Raw genomic sequence first — 12,660 nt, forward strand, 5'->3', positions numbered from 1 at the left:
GATTTCCTAATACGATGCTACTTCCACTAACTTAAAAAGAATCCCGACTCTGCCCATTGTGAGTATCGTTTCCCTGAAAATGAGACCTAGCCAGATAGTCAGTTCTAATGGGTCTTTTGGAGCAAAACTTAATATAAGATCCGGTCTTATTTTACTATAACATAAGACCGGGTCTTATGTAATATAATATAGGACCAGGTCTTATGTAATATAATATAGGACCGGGTCTCATGTAATACAATATAAGACTGGGTCTTATATTAAGTTTTGCTCCAAAAGATGCATTATATTATGTAAGACCAGGTATTATATTATATTGTACCCGGTCTTTATTATATATTATATTATATTATATTATATTATATTATATTATATTATATTATATTATATTATATTATATTATATTATATTATATTACATTATATTATACCCAGTCTTATATTATAGTAAAATAAGGCTGGGTCTTATATTAATTTTTGCTCCAAAAGACACATTAGTGCTGATGATCTGGCTGGGACTTATTTTCAGGGAAACACGATACTGAAACTTAACTTATAATTTACTCCTGGCACTCAACCAGAATTGCCATATTATGTATTATCTGAAAGTGTTATCAACTCAGGAGTTTATAAAGATAAGGATTGACTAAATGTCTAGAATGAGAATTCCATGTAGTTTACTAAGATTTTAACTCGGATGTAATGAATATATAATAAGACGAAAATAAATGTATACAGTCTTCCCTAAAGGCATACATTTCCTAAAAACATAACAGTTTCAAAATATCTAAAAGTGTTGTGATCACTTAAAAGAGCACTGATGTGTGCATGGAGGGAGAACAGCTGGGTGACCTGACCCAGCGGCTCAGCCTGGGAGAACTGAATGTGCAATGGTGTACTTACAGACCACATTAGCTTCTTGGCAACGCTGCTACTGCACATGTGGGCAGTCCATTGATGAATATGAATGTGCTGAATATCATTCAGGCAGGGAGCAAGAGGTGTTCAAGTGAGTTGGAGGGGAGCCCAGAAGGTACGCTGTTTATCTTCTAGGAACATTTATTTTCTCCAAAACATATAACTTGAATTAATAAAGTGGATTTAGATGTGAATAAAGAAAACTCGTTATTGAAACTTAATCATTGGGACTCTCAAAAAATAACGCAAAGATCTGTGAAGATGACTCTTAACATAAGAAAAGCTTAGAGCACAAATAATGGTTCTTGTCATATGCTAAGAAGCACTGGCCTGGATCTGACTGCAAAGCAGGTATCTGCCTGCAGTTATATCCTGAGGCTTCTAGTAACTATCATTTAATAGTCCTTTAGAAATAGACAAAGTTCATTAAAGTAATGAAAGAAGTATATGAAGTAATGGGAAATTATAGGACTTTGGTCACATTCTCTGGTCTGAAACCCAAACAGAATTAATAAAAAAGAAAATGTCTACTGATTTCTCAGCTTAGGGCTTTGTCACAAAATCTTCCTTGAGGAAAGACTTGCGGATAAGGTTGCGGGCAATCATCTGTGGAATCTCTCTCCTGAGCATTTAAGGTCTGGTTTCTGGCATGCCTTTGGAACAAGTTTTGCACTGTTCTCATCCATTAATCATCCCTTCAGGATGATGGACAGAGGCCAGGTGCTTAAATAGATACTAGAATGTTCAGGAGATGGCTTTGATTCCACAGAACTGAAAAGTCCCGATTCTTTCACAGATTGGTTTTATTACCACCCAATATCTACTGAAAAATCCAACTGTTTGAAAAGTGCTACATAGACCCTTAGAAAATAATAGAAATATTAAGCATGTCATGTTCATACATATATGTGTCCATTTCTACATTTGGGTTTCTTTGTTTTATTCTTACCTGGTGTCAGTGAATATTATGAAGATTCTATTCTCTCAGGGGAAACTATTTGTGATTTCAGTCTGTTACCCTCTTACCCTCTATAAACTGGATCTAACGCCTGCCCAAAATAATATGAGGAAGTTATGAGAAATGGTTCTGGAATCCTATGGCCTACCTTGTTATGTTGATATCTCTGTCTTCCCTTTATTCTACCCAGCTATGACAGTCTTGCTTACAAAATGGTAACTATCTGAAGCCTAATTCATATTTTTCTGATTTAACTTGTACAAATGACTTTTGTTACCAATATATTAGAACATTCTATATTTTTAATGTAACAGTCAGTATCTCTTAAGGGAATGGGTATAATTGAGAAAAAACGATCGTGGTTATCCTGGGGAGGGGAAATACTGTGAAGATAGCCAGTTTAGTGTCACCATCTAATGGAAAGTGATTTAGAGGTTAGAGGAGGAAAAAGGAACAAAGGATCCTTGCAAAACAATCAATTTTAAAAAATTATCTTGAATATATTAACACAATATGGATAAGAAAAATTATATACATGATAGCATTAAATAGAACAAATGCCATTTATATTATGAAATACCTCCTAGTCCCAACCCTACCTTAGTTATCAAATATCATCCATTTATTCAATAATACTTTACTGAGATATAATTTAAATATAATAAAACACACGTTAAGTGCAGATTTTGATGAGTTTAAAAATATATATATATACTACTAAGTAATCACCAACCCCAATCAAACCACAGATTTCCATCACTGCAGAAATTTACCTCCTACCCCTTTGTAGTCAACCAACCCCAGCCAAACAAGAATCTAATTCCTGTTACTAAAGATTGATTTTGCTTGCTCAAGAAGTTCATATAAATGGAATCATAAAGTATGCACTTTGGTGTCTGGTTCTGTTCCTTCAACATATTGTTTTTGAAATCCATCTATCCATAAGATTGTGTGTATCAGTAGCTCTATCCATTTTTATGGTTGAGTAAAATTTAATTTCATGAGTAGATCACAAATCATTTATCCATTCAGCTGCTGATGGATATTTGGGTAGTTTCTAGTAAGAGGTTATTACAAATTAGGCTGGTATTAAAGTTTGTACATAAGTCTTTGTATAGACATATGCTTTCATTTCTGTTCGGTAATTGTCTAGGAGTGGAATTGCCAGATTACGCCGTAAGTGCATGTTTAAGTTTATGCGAGACTGACATGCTATTTTCATAAAAGTTATCCATTGTTACCTTCCCAGCATCAGTGTTTGATAGTTTCAGTTATTCTCTACTTCATCAACACTTGGTAGTGTGTCTTTTTAACTTTAGCATAAAATGTATATGTAGTGCTGTCTCATTGTGGTTTAAATTTCATTTCTGGGATAACTAAAGATGGCAACCAGCTTTATACAATTATCGGTCAATTGTTTGCCTTATTATTGCATTTTTTTAATTAAAGTTTATTGGGGTGACAATTGTTAGTAAAGTTACATAGATTTAAGGTGTGCAATTCTGTAACAAATCATCTATATCTCACATTGTGTGTTCACCACCCAGAGTCAGTTCTCCTTCCATCACCATACATTTGACCCCGTTTACCCTTTTCTACAACCCCACCTCCCCCCTTACCCTCTGGTAACCACTAAACTATTGTCTATGTCTATGAGTTTTTGTTTCTTCATTTGTTTGTCTTGTTCTTTTGTTGTTTTCAGTTTTATATACCACATATCAGTGAAATCATGTGCTTCTCTACTTTTTCTGTCTGACTTATTTCGCTTAGCATTATAATCTCAAGATCCATCCATGTTGTCACAAATGGTACTATTTCATCTTTTCTTATGGCCAAATAGTATTCCATTGTGTATATATATCAGAACTTCTTTATCCATTCATCTATCGAAAGATAATTCGGGTGTTTCCATGTCTTGGCCACCGTAATTAAAGCTGCAATGAACATTGGAGTACACGTGTATTTATGTGTAGATGTTTTCAGATTTTTTGGGTAGATACCCAGGAGAGGGATTGCTGGGTCATGGGAAATTCTAATCTTAATTTTTTGAGGAAACTCCACACTGCCTTCCATAGCGGCTGCACCAATCTGCATTCCCATCAACAGTGTATGAGGGTTCCTTTTTCTCCAACACTTGCTACTATTTGTCTTATTTATGATAGCCATTCTAACTGGGGTGAAGTGATATCTCATTACTTCACCCTAAAGAATCAACCAAAAATCTATTATAAACAATAAACGAATACAGTTGAGTTGCCAGCTACAAATAAATGTCCAAATGGACAAACAAAAGTCCACTGCATTCCTATATACTAACAATGAACTCTCAGAAAAAGAAATAAGAGAAACAATTCCTTTCGCAATTGCAACAAAAACAATAAAATACGTAGGAGTAAACTTAACCAAGGATGTGAAAGACCTATATACTGACAACTATAAGACTTATAAAAAGAAATTGAAGAAGACACAAAATGGAAAGACGTTCCATGTTCATGGATTGGAAGAATCAACATAGTTAAAATGGCCATATTACCCAAAGCAATATACAGATTTAATACAATCTCCATCAAAATCCCAATGGCATTTCTTAAAGAAATAGAACAAAAAATCATCAGATTTCTATGGAACCACAAAAAAATCCCTAATAGCCAAAGCAATCCTAAGAAAAAATAACTGCTGGAGGTATCACACTCCCCGACTTCAGCTTGTACTACAGGGCGACAATAATCAAAACAGTATGGTGCTGGCAGAAAAACACACACAGACCAATAAAATAGAATCGAGAACCCAGAAATAAACCCACATAAATATGGAAAGATAATTTTTGACAAAGAAGCCAAAAACATACAATAGAGAAAAGACAGTCTCTTCAATAAATGGTGCTGGGAGAATTGGAAAGCCACGTGCAACAGAATGAAACTAGACTGCTACCTGTCACCATGTACCAAAATTATGCAAAGGAAATCAAACACCTAAACATAAAACCTGAAAGAGTAAACTCCACAGAAGAAAACATAGGCACCTAAACTTATGGACCTTGGGTTCAAAGAGCATTTTATGAATTTGACTCGAAAGGCAAGGGAAGTAAAAGCTAAAATAAATGAATGGGACTATATCAACTAAAAAGCTTCTGCACAGCAAAATAAACCATCAACAAAATAAAGAGGCAACCAACCAATGGGAGAAGATTTTTGCAAACAATGTCTCCGATAAGGAGCTAACATCCAAAATATATAAGGAACTCATACAACTCAACAAAAAGATAAACAATCCAATTGAAAAATGGGCAGAGGACCTGAAGAGACATTTATCCAAAGAGGACACACAGATGGCCAATAGACATATGAAAAAATGCTCAACATCCCTCATCATCAGAGAAATGCAAATTAAAACCACAATGAGTTATGATTGAGTTTTAAGAATTATTTACATACAGTGATTATAAGACCTTTGTCACATACATGTATTTCAGATACTTTCTCACAGTCTGTGGCTTGCCTTTTCTTAATTGTATCTTCTGAAGAGCAAAATGATTGTAGTTTTAATGACATCTGATGTATTATTTTTAATGAGTGGTTCTTTTGTTTACTTTGTAAAAATCTCTGCATATTCCAAATTTGCATAGATTTTCTCCTATTTTCTTGTAGAATTTTACAGTTTAACCTTCTTATATTTACACAGTCAATTTTAAATTAATCTTGTGGATAGTATGAAGTATTAAAGTTTTGTGTCTTTTTTTAATATAAATATTCAGTTGTTCTAGAACAATTTATTCTAAAGACTATCATTTCCTCAGTGGATTATGCTGGTGACTTTGAAAAACTCAATTGACCGCATATGTATCATATATGTGACCATAGAGGTCCATTTCTGGATTCTCTATCCTGTCTCATTGATCTATGTGTTTATACAAAAAACACTATCTAGATTATTCTGACTTGAAATAAGCCTTGAAACCAGATAGTGTGAGTCCTCCAGCATTGTTCTCTCCCTACCCCAAAATAGGTCTAACTATTGTTGGACCTTAGTTTTCCAAATAAAATCTAGAGTAAGCTTTTCAATTAAAAAAAAATGCTGAGCGTTTTATTAGGATTGCATTGAATTTATAGATCAAGCTGAAGAGAGTAAACATTGAAACAATATTCATTCTTCCAATCCATGAATGTGGTTTATTTACCCACTTGTTTAGGTCTTGCTTCATTTCCCTCAGCAGTATTTTGCATTTTTCAGTGTATGTGTTATGCATAGTTTATTAAATTTATTTGCATTTTGATATCATTGGAAATGATATTTCTTACATTTCAACTTCAAAATTTTTGTAGCTATTATACAGAAATAATGATAGATTGGACATACTGACTTTGTATCTATGCTATTGCTACATTATCATGTAAATTGAGGCCAATTTTCCTATACATTTTTAGGATTGTCTATAAAAACAACCATATGATCTGTGAATAGAAGTACTTTATTTCTTCCTTTCTCATTCTTATGCATTTTATTTACTTTTTTTGTATTATTGCAGTGATAAGGACTTGCAGTACAATATTAGTCACTGGTGAGAGTGGGTATTTTTGTATTGCTCCCAATCTAAGAAGAAGAATGCTTGATCAGCATATTATCTATCTTGGTGAGCATTTCATATGCACATGAAATAATGTACAGTTTACAACTTTGGGTATAATAATCTATAAATATCATTAGTTTAATTTGCTTGATAGTGATTGGTGATTTTCTAGGTACATATTCTATCATTGATTCATAGATAGATGTTAAAATCTTCAGCTATAAAAGGAAATGTCTATTTCTCCTGGCACTCTTTTAGTTATGAATTTTGAAGCTCTCTTACTAGAGATACACATATTTAGAACTGCAATGTCTTCCCTATAAATGCCTCTTTTATATTTTAATAATTTAAATGTCTCTCTTTAACACTTACAATTTTTCTATTTGTTGAAGTGTATTTTGTCCGGATAATAACATAGCCACATCAGCTTTCTTATGTCTGTTGTTTGCATGTTTATATATTTCTTCATCCTTTTCCTTTCATCCTTTTTGTGTCTTTGTATTTAATGTGTGTTTCTTGTAGATAGCAGTGTGCAACTTGTAGATAGCTTTTTTTTTTTATACAGTCCTAGGATTGTTGACAACTAAGGTAATTTACATTTAATGTTATTATTGATATAATTAGGTTAAAATCTACCATCTTTCTCTTTATTTTCTTATCCCTTCAGTGATTTTTTTTTTGTTCAACTGTTGTTCTTTTCCTATGACATTTTGAGTATTCAAATCTATTTAATTCTTTTGATGTACTACTTAATAAAAAACAAAAAGCTTTTTTGAAGTTTCTATATGACTCAAATTACACAATATTAACTTATTTATTTAGAGTCAATACAGTATCACATAATATGTTATTGTTTTTGAAGAAAAAAAAAGAATTGGCTGATTTTTCCTTAAAGGGCTGGATACTAAATATGTTAGGTTTATAAGCCATATGGTTGCTGTTACAACTACTCACCTCTCCTGTTGTAGCATGAAACCATCCATGGACAATACATAAACAAATGGGAAAGGCTGAGTTCCAATCAACCTTTATTTACAAAAACAGTTGGTGGGTTCCCAAGCTGTAATTCGCTGACCCTAGTTTGTACAGCTGCTTATTAGAGAAATTGCAAGAAAAACGAAACATAGGCTTTTATCTTTACCAGCTTATTTGCCAACTAGATCTGATCTTGATTCATTTAATTTTAGCCCCAGCTTTTTTGATGTGTAATCAATATATAAACAACTGCACATAATTACTGCATACAATTTGATAAATTTAGACATACGTATGCCTTATGTTACTATCTCCACAATCCAGGTAATAAACATATCCATCACCTCAAAAAGTTTCCTTATGTTTGTGTGTATGTGTGTGTTCTGAGCCCAGAAATAAACTTACTCGTATATAGGTTAAGTGATCTTTATCAAAGGTGCCAAGAATACAGAGAGGAAAGAACAGTCTCTTCAAAAAGTAGTGTTGAGAAAACTGGATATCCACACCCAAACGACTGAAAATGGACACTTGTCTTTCACCATATACAAAAATTAACTCAAATAGATTAAAGATTTGAACATAAGATCTGAAACCATAAATTCCTAAGGAAAAAATAGGATAAAAGATCCCATGTTTCTTTTTATAGATCTTGGTATCCACTGATAAATAACCCTTCCCTTTAGTGTGAAGAGTATCTTTTGACATATTTTGTGTTGCAGTTTTGCTGACTACTAATTCTCTACCTTTCATTTTCCAAAAATATATATTTATTTGACCATAATTTTTAATGTTATTTTACTGGATATAAAATTATACACTGACAGTATTTCAAAGATGTTTAAAGGTTTAAAGATGTTGTTCCATTATCTTGTAGCCCACATTGTTTCTAATGAGAAAATAATTGCCAAGCATATCATCAGAATATCATTTTGATCCCAGCTGCCTTGAAAATTTGCTCTGTTTTTGGTTGTTCACAATTATGTTATGGTGTGCATACATGTAGTTTTCTTTTTATTTGTCTTGCTTTGGGTAGCATGATATGCTTGGATCCATGTGTTTGGGAAAAAAAAGTCTCATTCTCATTATTTTCTTCTAAAACTGTAATTGCACTTATTTTAGAGCATTTTATATCATCCCCCAGTTTCTCAGGTCTCGTCATTGTCAAATTCTTAAATGATTTACAAATCTAAGTATATATAACTGCAGATATACTTTCTGGAATTTGTAAAAACTCTCCCATAGATAAACAGGGTAAATGGTGTTTGGGTTCCTACTATAGTTCACAAAGCTTACTTAAACCACAATAGAATTATGCTTAACTTCGCCATAACGATATTAATGAGTAAAATAAATACAAATACACAGTGTTTTGTAGTATTATAGTTAATACTCTCTAACATGGACAGTGTGCTACAAGCTAGGTTGGTTACTATTCTCAAAATACTTTTGCTTACTTTCTTCTTTTTCTTTACAGGAAAATACACATGATATAAATGGAGAAAACAGGTTTGAACTTTTGAGCTTTCCTGGGAGTTGAAATAAATAGACGTATGAGGGCTGCACTTCCTTTTTAGTTCCACTCTGTACATTTTGATGTGTAATGAGATCAAGTCCAATTTTGGGTGACTGTATGACTTTCATGATGAGCGGAAGAGTCATCTTGAAATTGGCAAAATAGTTGTAATAATACAAATTTAAAATTTTCTTAGTTTGGTTCTCAGAAAGTAAACAGAACTGTCTTCAAATATCTGTTTTGTAGATAAAGACTGTATGCATAAAAATATATGTATTGCTGAATTATTATATTCCCTCTCTTCTGTATAGATTCAAAGGGTTTTGAATTGTGGAAAATTCATAAGGATTACTAATTCTGATATGCTTTAGTAGAAGAAGTAAATAGCTTTTCAAAGTTTCATCTAGACTTCTGTTTTTATAGAACCATTGATTTCCTTATATGCCTTTCTGGATTACACTGTATTTGGAATTCAAATATTTCCTTTTCTCTTCTTCAAACCTATTTTAAATTGCATGTGAAGATCATGAAACAATGAGGTTGAGCTGAAGACTGAAAAGTAAAAGTACACACTGGAAACAAATTAATACATGTGGCTATTTTTGTCTCCTTCTACGGCACAGATTTATAACAGATTTATTCCTTTCTGGAGCTATCAAAATCTACTTACTGTACCCCATGATGACATAGGAAAATGGAGCTAGTTTTTCTCCTGGTCTCAGCTTGTACGCTAGTTCAAAAAATAGGATTTGAATCACATAATAGATAACAAATGAAAATCTTGCAGAGTTAGCATGATCTAAACTAGCTCACAGTTAGAAAACAGAGTCACCAAAGAAAATTCAAATGTATATTAGCCCCAAAAGTTTGAAGAAAGGGATGTAGTATAATTTATGGGATAGTTTTGTTTTGGGGGATTAAAGAAAGAAGGTGCTCTAATTGTATCAATAGGTAAAAAAACAATTGCCTTTGAAGGATTCTTATTGCTGTGAGACAAGATATAGTAATAAAAGTACATCATATCATTTAAATTACCCTATAGAAAAATAGAACACATTCTCTTTTAAGGATTCATAAGGATAAAAATGAGCAGTTAGATCAACATTTAAGTAATATTGTCCCAGGGACTTCTGGTTTTCTTTTAATAGTCCTCTTTAAGAATCAAAGTAGGAAAGCTTGAAGTTCAACTGAATGTTAATAAAAAGAATTTTGAAACAAAGAGGTGACAAGCTTCAGCAGAGAGGACATCTTTATGTTCATTGGTTAGTCAATTATATATCATCAACCTAATACATTTCAGGAAGCAAAAGTATCTCAAGGCGATTCATATTTAGAGATTCCTCTTATGAGTAAGACCTCATTAATAAGAATTTATATTACCAATGAATGAGTTTTAATCAAGTCTGAAAGATTTTGGTAATCATTTTTATGATTGTTTTTCAGATTACATACAATGTCCAGTTTCTTCCTTTACTAGCATAAACACTTTAAATACTTAACTAACTACCTAGAACAAAATAATGAAAAGGGGGGACTTCTGGTCAAGAAGGCAGAGTAGGTAAATGAAATGCTTGCCTCCTTTCATGGCCACATCAAAATTACAATTAAACTTCAGAACAACCATCATTGAGAATCACCTGAAGTCTACCTGAACAGAAATCCTACAACTAAGGATGTATAGAACAAGTGAAGTTAAGACATGTAGGAGGGGTGGAAAGACAGAATGGGCTGGTCCCACACCCGTGTGTGGCTGTTAAAAATCAGGAGGAATATCACGGCTATGGAGGTCTCCCTGGAGGAGGGCACCAGGGACCTATGAGGAAGAACTGAATTGTCTGGTTTCAGGGCTAGGGCTGAAAGGGCAGCTTCATCACAGAGAGAAGTACTGGCAAAATCCATTATTCCTTTGCTGATCCTTCCTCCAAACCAGCTTATAGACTCAGGCAGGCACAATGTCTGAGTCTCCATCAACCTGGCTAACACTGTTCACCCAGTCCTGGTGATTCACTAAGACCCTACCCCACCCTACCTGCAGGCCCACCCAAGCAGCTTCCAGTTGCTTTTCCATACAAATGGCATGTCTTGACTCATGCTGTGGGCTTTCTTAAAATCTCTCAAAGGTTCAAAAACACCAAACAAGTAGCATTTGTCTTGGCATAGTCTGTACGTCTTGCTAAGCAGCCCCAAGGCTGGCACTGTTGACTGCTAGCCTCAGTTCACAGCTTAGTCTCTCCCAGGCACCTCCAAGTACAACACAAGTGGCAACCATCTGCAGATCACTTTGTAACTCATATCAAGTGGCTTCAGGCAGGGCAAAGGCAGTAGCTAACCTTGGCCTGCACCAGAGCCCCAACCAAGAGGCCCCAGAACCAGCACCACAGAAATATAGATGCAGAAAACATTTTGATGCTTGCCAGATGGAAAGGAGATTGAGGGGATGGGTGAAAAAGGGGAAGAGATTAAAAAGTACAAACTGGTAGTTACAAAATAGTCATGAGGATGTAAAGTATAGCATAAGGAATACAGTCAATAATATTGTAATAACTACCCATGGAGTCAGATAGGTACTAGATTTATTGGTGTGATCACTTCAAAAGTTATACAAATGTCTCAGTGTACACTATGTTGTACAACTGAAAATAATACAATATTGTATATCCACTGTAATTGAAAAATGGAAAAAAATATTTAAAAGGAAAGAATAACTGAATAGATTGAAAACCACTTAAGAAACTGAATCAGTAGTTAAAATCTACTCTTCACATCACCAGCCACCTCTGCCATAGGAATGGATTCTGGTGGCTTTATAGGTGACTTCAATCAAATATTCAGGGAATAGCTAATGTCAATCTTACAAAACTGTTACAGAGTTTGTACTACATATGTATTACTTTTTTTGTACAGTTGAAGACATTTCTTTGGCAACAATAAACACCTAAAATATCATAGAGGTTAGCCCTATAGGGTGGGAGTCAGAGAGTCATGTGATCAAGCTGGTACACATAGCATAGTTTGACTGTCCTGATAGTATTTTCTTAGTCTAGTTGGTAGATATATGGTTGTTTGTTTTACTACTTTTTATATTTTTTATACATCTGAAATATTTCTTAAATTATTTTTAAAAACCATAAAAAAGGAGTATGTCCTTTTAGTGTATGTCTAAATCCTAGCTAAAAAATAACAGATTTACTTTAGTATATAAATTATAAAAAATAATTTAAATACCTAAGATTTAATAGACTTGATACTTCTTTTAATGTATTAAAAATAACATGAAAAAGTATTGAACGTGTCTTTAATTATGATACAACTCCACTGCTTTCCCTTTGAATATCTGAGAACCTGTGGTAAGCCAAGGACAAAATGGAGATTCACCATATATTAAGAGGTAATAAATAAGTAAGAAAAAGATTAAAAGAAAGCACTCTTTCTGTTATTAAGACAATCACAGCAGGTGTCAGTCATAAGGAATTTTAGACTTGCAGAAGAAAATATGTATTCATACTTGAAATTTGATCTAAATAAAACTAGTTCAGATTTGTTACTTTACTATTGAAATACTCAAAATAACCGACCTCATCTCCACATCTACTTGAGTGCACACAAACTTCTGTTTAATTTTATAGACACATAAACTATCTAAACTACTAAAATAGACTTGCCTTGAAAATAAATGGGCAGTGCTCTAACTAGAGCAGTCAAGCTGCTCATAATATGCTCCATCGATTTG

The 12,660-nt window shown here is 33.4% G+C and overlaps 1 protein-coding gene across 1 annotated transcript in view; it reads right to left on the bottom strand.

Moving 5' to 3' along the window:
• MDGA2 (MAM domain containing glycosylphosphatidylinositol anchor 2) overlaps nucleotides 1-12,660 on the bottom strand; it is an 806,109-nt gene that overhangs the window by 96,782 nt on the left and 696,667 nt on the right. The window lies entirely within an intron of this gene.

This window comes from Rhinolophus ferrumequinum, chromosome 6 (assembly GCF_004115265.2).
Source record: "Rhinolophus ferrumequinum isolate MPI-CBG mRhiFer1 chromosome 6, mRhiFer1_v1.p, whole genome shotgun sequence".
NCBI classification, from domain to species: domain Eukaryota; kingdom Metazoa; phylum Chordata; class Mammalia; order Chiroptera; family Rhinolophidae; genus Rhinolophus; species Rhinolophus ferrumequinum.